The following is a 9,812-nucleotide window of genomic DNA, read 5'->3' as shown; positions in this document are numbered from 1 at the left end:
TTGAAAAGGTCAATAACATGTTAAAAACCCTTGAAAATGTCAAAAATGAAGCATCGGCCTCTAAAACTATCCAGGTCATTAAAAAAGATAAACAAATAATCACATATGAAACAACAAGTGACACAAAGTTCCAAATCTGAACAAACTACAGATCATGTGATACAACAAATTGAACAACAATTCAGTGAATTCCAAGTAAATAGAATCATTAGACCTACGAGTAACACTCAGAACTGGTATTCTAGGCCTACACCACTAGATATTCAATATGAAGAAAGAAATGTTTTTAACCAATTCTCAGTCTCTTCTAATAAGATCTACGAATGGAATCTTGATGGTTTATCTGAACAAGAAATTTTAAATAAACTACAGCACATGTCAATGGTTACTAATAATTATCTTAGTAATCCAAAAAAAAAACTAATGCAGAAATTGTAGATATTTTAACCTCAAGATTTACAGGGACATTAAAAGCTTAGTAGGAAAAATACCTAACTGAAGCAAATCGTAATGAAATAAAATATGCAGTCCAGAAAGATGAAGAAGGAATCCCAATTTATGATGAAGCACATAATAAAGGAATTCCTGATAGAATTAATGTTTTAATTTACACCATAATGAAACATTTCATAGTAATCCCTAGTAATATTACAGGTAGAATTCATGACCAACTAAGTAACCTTAGGTGTCCAACATTAAGTGATCTTAGATGGTATAAAGATGTTTTTATGTCAAGAGTAATGTTAAGAGAAGATTATAAAAATGCTTTCTGGAAAGAAAATTTATCAATAGTCTACCCAACCTATTTGCCCATAAAATTCGTGAAGATTTAAGTAATAAAACTGGAATTATAGAATATGATGATCTCACCTATGGAGACATCATAAGTACAATAAGTAAAATAGGATTAAAAATGTGTATAGATATCAAAATAAATAAAAACTTAAACAAAGAAAAAAGAGAAGCAAAATATGAAATTGAAAATTTTTGTGAACAATATGGTTTACCTCCTATACCACCATCCAGAAGAAAACATAAGGATAAAAATGTAAAAACTAGAAAATATTACAAAGAGTTGTAGAAAAAACAAAAACATTGAACCAACTGAATATTACAAGAAAAATAAAACAACAAGAAAATATTACAAAAAACCCAAAAATGAAAAATATGACAAAAAGAAAGTAAAATGCTTTAAATGTGGTAAGATAGGCCATTACAAAAATGAGTGTAAAGTAAAAGATAAAATCAACCAATTAAAAATTTCCAATAAAGAGAAAGAAGATTTGTATAAAATCTTAGAACTTAGAAATTCAGATTCAAGTGAAAATGAAGATGTAATTTTTAACACCTCAACATATTATGAATCAAGTCAAAATTCAAGTAGTTCAGAAATAGAACTAGGATGTAAAGATTCATATTGTAAAACAAAACTAAAAATAAATGTATTAAGTAAACATGAAGAAATGTTAATTGATTTAATAGAAGGATAGAAGACCCAAAAACTAAAGCAAAATACCTTAAAAAATTCAAGAGTAATTTAATAAAAAATGAGAACAAAAATGGACCAACGAAAATTACAGAACCACAAATTAGCATTGATAAAATCCTCAACAGATTTAAATCAAAACAAAGAGAAGTAACCATCCAAGACTTACAGCATGAAGTCAATCAAATCAAAATTGAAATAAAATATTTAAAAACCAAAAACAAAGAATTGGAACAAGAAGTAATGATTTTAAAGATTAATAAAAAATTTTCTAAACAAAGTCAATCTGAAAGTGAACAAGACTTAGAAGACAATAAATCTATAAAATCTTCAACTAAGAGTCTAATCCTCAAAGAAACTACAGATGAGAAATACTTAAACATAATTGATAGAATCATTTTTCAAAAATGGAACTCTAGAGTAACAATCATTATTAACAACGAGTTTGAATTTGAAGTCATAGCTTTAATAGACTCAGGTGCAGATTTAAATTGTATCCAAGAAAGAATGATACCTACAAAATATTATTCAAAAACTACAGAACATTTATCATCAGCCAATGGCAGTAAAATGCAGATAGATTACGAGTTGTCTAAAGCACATATCTGTTAAGATAATGTTGTTTCAAAACTTCACTTGTCTTAATAAAAAACATATCGAATTCAAAGGTCATACTAGGAAATCCATTTTTATGTCTTATGTATCCTTTTACTACAGATCACAAACGAATTACTACATAAGTCTTAGGACAGAAAGTAAAATTTAAATTCTTTAAAAAACTCCATGCTAAAGACATTAATATGTTACAAGATGTTTCAATTTTTAAAACAATTAACATTTTACAGAATAAGAACAAGCATTTGAACTCCCTAAAAGAAGAAATTAAAAACAAAAGAATTGAAGAACAACTTTCAAGTGATATCCTCTTACAGAAAATTGAAAGATTCAAAGAAAAAATACAAAATGAAGTCTGTTCTGATCTCCCCAACGCCTTTGGCATAGGAAAAAGCATATTGTAAAGCTCCTTTAAGTAAAAGACTTCAGTGAAAGAAATATTCCTACTAAAGCTAGATCCATCCAAATGAATCAAGATTTAATGGAATTTTGTAAAACCGAGCTTAAAGAATTGCTTAACAAATGAGTAATTAGAAAAAGCAAGTCCCTTTGGTCTTGTTTAGCCTTTTACTTGAAGAAAAATGTAGAATTAGAAAGAAGAGCCCCAAAGTTAGTAATAAATTACAAACCTCTTAATAAAGTCTTAGGGTGGATTAGATATCCTATTCCAAACAAAAAAAAAAAAAAAAAAAAAAAAATCTGATAAACAGAATAAGTCAAGCCAATGTTTTTACAAAATTTGATATGAATAGTGGATTTTGGCAAATCCAAATCCATGAACAAGATAAATACAAAACATCATTTGTTACACCATTTGGCTACTATGAATGGAATGTAATGTCCTTCGGGTTAAAAAATGCCCCAAGTGAATTTCAAAACATCATGAATGAAATCTTTAACCTTATAGCACATTTCTCAATTGTTTATATAGATGATGTCCTCATATTTTCAAAGTCAATTGATGAACACTGGAAACATCTTCATTCGTTTCTTAGTATCATTAAAGTCAGTGGTTTAGTGGTTTTAGCTACAAAAATCAACCTGTCTCAAACAAATATCCGATTTCTAGAATTCAACATCAGTCAAGGAATGGTTAAATCCATTGATCGAGCCATTCAATTTGCAAATAAATTTCCTGATGTCATCCTTAATAAAAACCAGTTCCAAAGGTTCTTAGGATCTTTAAATTATGTTGCTGACTTTTATTAAAATCTTAAAAAACACTGTAAACCATTGTATGATCATCTCAAAAGTTATCCTCCACCTTGGACTGATCTTCACACTTCAATTGTCCAAAAAGTGAAAAAATATGTCAAGACTTTGCCTTGTCTTGGCATTCCTGAAGTAAAAGCTTTCAAAATTTTAGAAATAGATGCCTCCAACATTGGATATGGAGGTATCCTCAAACAGAAGGTCACTCCAGAATTTCCTGAACAAATTATTTGTTCCCATTCAGGAATCTGGGATTCAGCATATAGTACTATTAAAAAAGATATTTTATCTATAGTATTATGCATCTCAAAGCTTCACCTATTAACATGTTGAATAAGTTTCAGATTCTTGGTTCTCCAAGACCTACTTTTTCATCAACTTTAGCATCTCCAAGTCACCCGGACCCTTACCAGTTGATAGAATGTCATACAACAACCATTATCCTTACCCAACAGAACTCTTCAAAATTCATACAGCAGCAAAGATTCTATACCAACCAACCAATTACCCAAATCAATACATCTAGGTTTGTCCAAAAAACCTATACAGAAAACCTATTCTTTATAGAACATGACCAGCGTCACCTCAAGAATCCTCTGGATCTTGTTAAAAGTTATTTCCCTCCTAAGAGGAATTTCATTCCATCTCACCCATCCAAATCCATCAATTTCTACAGAGATATTTTACTCCAAACAGCATCAATTACCAAGGATTCAGTTCCAGATAAGTTCAACCCAAAACAGAAAAGAATAATCTTTGAAAAGATGTATGTAGCAAGAATTATTTTAGCAAAAGAATGGGGTAACCATCCATCTGATCTCAAAGCCCTTCCCGGCAATCAAGTCTAATAGAACTATTATGATTATATTGAAGTATGATCAAAAGTACTTCTTTATCAAAACAATAATAACAGCCACTCCTGGTATCTTTATTTTGATAACAAATTCAGCAGTCAGCTCCTTTTATGGTTCAACAGATGGTGGCAAAATTATGGGATAATCCTTGAGATTTTACCTCCAGAACTTGCAGATGCATTAAAGCTGTTTTCAAAGGCATACAAAGTTAATAAAGCAGAAAGTCAATTTCCTTCCTTGCTCCACTTGGCAAAGAAATATTAAATCCCTTGGCTTTTCAAATAGGATTATGCCATTGATCAAGGAATTTGTAAAAGATACAGATATGTCCGCTGGTGGGACAAATTGAACATTCAGAAGATCCTGTCCTCAATACAGAGAGAATTTCCATCCTTCACACTTCAAAGCCAATTCCTGGCAAATAAATCACTTTTACAGACGGAATTTGCTGCAACTATGGCTCAAGTCCAATGTAAAGAAGACCTCAAAGTTCTTTGCAAAAGCCTTCTCCTTAAAGTTGAAGGGATTGAAGACCAAGGAGAACAAAGCTCAACTTCGTCCTCCTCTTCTACAAACCAAATACAACCTCTTTACCAAGAAGCCCAAGACCCTTATGACCTTGGTGAAGATTGAAAATTAAAAGGCAAGCACTGTTCATCATTGTTTTGGCGGTCATTACTGTTTTGTTGACCATTACTGTTCATCACTGTTCATGTCGGTCAGCACTATTCAGCACTGTTCATGGCAGCAAGCACTGTTCATCATTGTTCATGTCGGTCAGCACTGTTCATCACTATTCATGTTCGCCAGCATTATTCATCATTGTTCATCTACAGTGTTCAACCTTTTATCTTTCTATATATAGCATCCTCCTGATTGTAATAGGCATTCGGTTCTTCTGGATTTCAAAATACTCTCTCTCTCTCTCTTTCTCTTCTCCCTCTCTGAACATTAGTGATATCTCACAAATATATATGCCAGAGTTTTATCCATGTATTACAGAATGTTTTATTCAATGAAAGCTTCTTGAAGCTAATTTTACAGCATCATATTTTCATAAGTACTTATTTTCATATACCCTATTTTCATTATGTTGATTTATGAATTTATAATTCCAATTGAAGTATCTTCAACATTTCATATTTGATAAGTGTCAAATATTGCATATTTGGACCCCTTTATTTACATTAGTTAATCCTTTAGTTGTATCGTTATTTAATGTTTTGTGTTTTTAGTGTTTTGTAGGTCGTCGAAAAAAAACTACAGCTTTAAAGGGAAAAATGCAAAGTTTAAACGAAAGAATACTTTGAAAAGACCAAGATGATGTGGTTAAGTCTAACCAGATCCAAGAAAAAAGTTAAATCATATTAAATTGGATAAAAGATCAGATTGGATAAGATTTCAGATCGGATTCAAATTCAGATTCTGTATACGTATCAGTATTTTGAACGTAACGTTTTGGTCAAATATCGGATTGAAGTGATTCAAATAGCATTGGAAAGCTAACTCAAAATACTACAATTTGTTGTGAAATAGGATTTTCCTAATTCGGAGCGTTTCTATACCAAAATTGCCCCGTAATTAAAGGATACAAATATGGACGAATCCTATTCCGATTTCAGACTTCTATTTTGACTGGGAGACAGACCTTCGAATTCTCTAGGTTTAATAAGGTTTTTAGGACTTTCCTAAGCCTATAAATAGACTTCTTTGCATTCAAGAAAGGAGACACAATCCTAGAGAGCAAAATTCTTTTGTTTAGTTTTTCTTTAAGTTTAGGTTTAGGTTTAGATTTTATTTTTATGTGGAGCTAAATTCCCAACTAAGGTTGGGGATGAAGCCTCACTGATGAAGAACGACATCACTTTTATGTAAGTCTTTATTTATCCGATTTTATTGAGTTTTATATTTCAATTGTTTTACTTCTAATTAATATGTGGAGTGATTCTTGGATATCTATTTTGATTCAAGGATACATGTGATGATTTGAGATAATTTCATATGATTGATTGCTTAGTTTTTAACTCATAAAAATTGGATATCCCTTGTGATTTGTTCTACGGATACATCTGGTGTTTCAATTGAATTTAGATTCCTTTTGTAATTTGGTCAATGAATGGATACGTGGAATGGTTTTGATTAATTCTTTGAAGCATAGTAAAACATACATAAGATTTAAATTGTGAGAACGTCGGATAAATATTGATGAACATGGAGTATGTTGTTATGATTCGGTGAGTGTGGATTCCTAAACCTTAGTCTTTACCTTTTGTTTTATTTTATTTAGTTTATGTTTATCTTTTAATTTTAAAAACCAAAATTCAAAACCCTTTTGGAACTAGGTTAGGATTTAATTAGTTTAGATTTAAATTTCTCTTTCAAAAATACAATTATTTGTGGGTTCGACCTCGCACTTGCAATCCATTAAACTACAATTGATTCGTGCACTTGCGAGTTAAATAAATTTGCACAACAAGTTTTTGGCGTCGTTGCCAGGGAATTGTTCAATTTTTTAAACCAATTCATTTCTAAATTAGTTTTATTCTTCTACTAGTTATAATTAGGATTTTATTTTTCTGCAATTTGTTTTGTTTACTAAAATTCAAAAAAAAAAAAAACAAAAACAAAAACAAAAAAATTTGTTTTGTTTTTGTTTTTTTTGTTTTTTGTTTTTTTTTTTGGCTTGTTTTACAGTTCTGCCACAGCACCTTCCACACGCCTCTGTTAGTGCGATCGATCGTAGTCACATCAACTGCAGCAATTTCGTAGATCTTTGCCAAAATTTTATTTTTGGTCCATTTTGTGAGGTTTTTAAATTTTGTTTTATTTTATTTTTTGTTAGTTAGTCTCTTTTTTTTAATTTTATTTTATTGAGAAAGAAAATTGTTAATGTTTTATGTGGGAAATCTGCATGCTAAAAAGTGAGGGGGAAGGATGAATTTTCATTTGAAGGATTTTAATGCCTTTCCTTGTTATAGGACACTAGCTCCTACCAACTACCCTCAAAATTTTTACTCACATAATCCATGTTCATACTGCTCGAATCCTTATCATCATTATAGTGATTGTCCATCATGGGGACAAGCTTCTAATTTTTCATATAAGCAAATGAACATCAGTTTCTCCAGTCTAGGGTTTGATTCAAATTCCAATTATTACAACTCGGACTGGAGCAACCAATCTAATTTCTCATGGTCAGCTCAAGCTACAGGAAATTATGCTCACCAATTTGATGAATTACACCATTCAGAATATCCGCAGTTCGATCATCAAGCTCAACCTCCTGTTTATCAGTCTACCACTCAAGTGCCACAGCCTGCACCACAGTCATCACTGGAAGACATGATGAAAACATTAATAGAAAAAGTCGACCAGTCCAACTTCCAGATGAAACAAGAACTGCATCAATTCAATCAAGAGCTCAAAGATGAACTGTGTCAATTCAATCAAGAGCTCAAAGATGAATTGCGTCAATTCAATCAAGAGCTCAAAGATACCAATACTCATGCTACCGCAGGGATTGAAGAATGGATTGGGCAGTGTGAGAATGAACATCCATCTGAACATCAACTTGAGCTAATGACTCAATATTGGGACAATGAGAGTATAGAGGATAACAATGAGGAAGAAGAGCTTCAAAGTCAGCAGATGGCTAAAAGGCACTACATGATTGATGATGATGATGCCGAAAATTCTTATCATGAGCATGCCCAAGTCATTATCACACTTGAGAGTGAGGAAATTATGGATAACAAAGAGGAATAAGAGAAAGATGAGCAAGTTAAGCACCATGAGAACAGTGAGCCCCCAACAAATCATGATCTGCCCAGTGACATGAAAGTGAGTACTGAAACTCATGCCTGCATCACTGTCCCTCTTGAGACACATCAAGAGCCCAAAGCTTCATCGCCTGAATGTTTCAAAGAGCCATCTTATGTCAAGATACTCAAGGACTTGTGCACACAAGCACACAAATCTAGGAACCACTTTCCTAAGAAGATTCTTCGAAGCAAGAAATTCTACATAAGATGGCGAAATATCCTTCCAGAGGGGTATGAAGTTTTCAAGAAGAAGGGGTGGAAGGGATTGGTTGGACATCCACATGATAGGGGAAAGCGCTGTAAAGTTTTTTCCTCCAGTTTATTTTCTGCACTTCACTCCAAAAATTCTTTCTTTCCTTTTTCATTACATGTTAATTTTCTTTGTTTTTGTTTCTAACAGCAATTAATCTTTTGATATTGTTTCTATGAAAAAAATATTGCTGTTTGTTTTTGTTGACAGGTGTTTTCGTGTTTAAGTTTGGAGGACGCCCTAGCCTTGTTCACACTCCGATTTCCTTACTTTCGGTAATGTATTTCTATACTACACATTGAGGTCAATGTGTAATTTAAGTTTGGGGATATGGAAAACACTTTTTCTGTTTATTTTTGTTCTTATTTGTTTATTTTTATTTGTTATTTTGTGTTAAAAAAAATTGAAAAAAAAATAAAAAAATTGTGTTATGTTGTTGTCAAGTTTGAGTTAAACTGTAACTGTGATTTGCATTTCATTAGCTTGATTAAAGAGTTGAACACATCATTATGTCATTTGAAGTCTGAGTCATTTGACTTATTTTTGGGTAAAAGAAATTTTCTTATTTTTAGATAAATTTTTATGAGCACATTAGCATGTTTTTTGTGAGGTATGATGTTTGAGCTTAAGCTTGTTCTCTTTAAGATTTGTTGGATGACTTATTGATGAATAACCATTGGCTTGCAAGATATAAAATAAGTAAATAAAAAAGAAAAGGAAACAGAAAAGAAAGATCATGTTGAGTTTTCCGCTGAGTAACTGGACCTCTTGCCTCATTAAGCATTGAGTGTTCACGTCAAAAAGTGTGAAGTTCAGTGTTGATTTATGATATGGCTAGTCTGGCTTCGTAGCCTTTTTGACTTAAGTTAATATGCCCTTTGAGATGTTTTACATCTAGTGCCCTAAAGCCACCAGGCTTGGGAGTCATTGGCCTAACACTTGTTAAATGGGTCAATTAGAAAGCTTAAGGGAGTTAGACATTGTACAGCATTAAAAAAAAAAAAAAAAAATGCATATCTTGCCTTGGTTGTTTCATTTGATAGAGAATTTTACAAATTTTATGAAACTTGTTTTGAGTTTAAACTGAAAGCTTCATGATTGTATGCTAATTACACTTTACACTTTTCAGAACATATGATGTCTCAGTTGTCCATTTATGAGTGATTTGATTCTGGATTTCCTTTTGAGTTTTTTTAAGTTTGCTCATGAATAAGAACCATGGTTTATGTGAAATTTCTTTCCTGTTAACATAGTGCACAATGTTTGTGGGTATCATTCCTGTTAAGCCCTTACGAGACTTCACTCGTCCACTAGGAATGCCTATGGGTTTAAAAAGCTTGTTGCATATGCTAAATGCAATCGTCTCTCCCACGAAAGAGGATTTATGTTTATTGCTTTCATTTTATTTTTCGTTTTGTTTTGCTAAGAGACTAGCAAAATGTAAGTTTGGGGGTGTTTGATAAGTGCCAAATATTGCATATTTTGATCCCTTTATTTACATTAGTTAATCCTTTAGTTGTGTCGTTATTTAATGTTTTGCGTTAGTTTTGTGTTTTTAGTGTTTTGTAGGTCGT

Source organism: Corylus avellana, chromosome 10 (genome assembly GCF_965113065.1).
Source record: "Corylus avellana chromosome 10, dhCorAvel1.hap1.2, whole genome shotgun sequence".
In the NCBI taxonomy this organism is placed as follows: domain Eukaryota; kingdom Viridiplantae; phylum Streptophyta; class Magnoliopsida; order Fagales; family Betulaceae; genus Corylus; species Corylus avellana.
The sequence above is the reverse complement of the archived record's forward strand: the minus strand, read 5'-3'. Positions refer to the sequence as shown.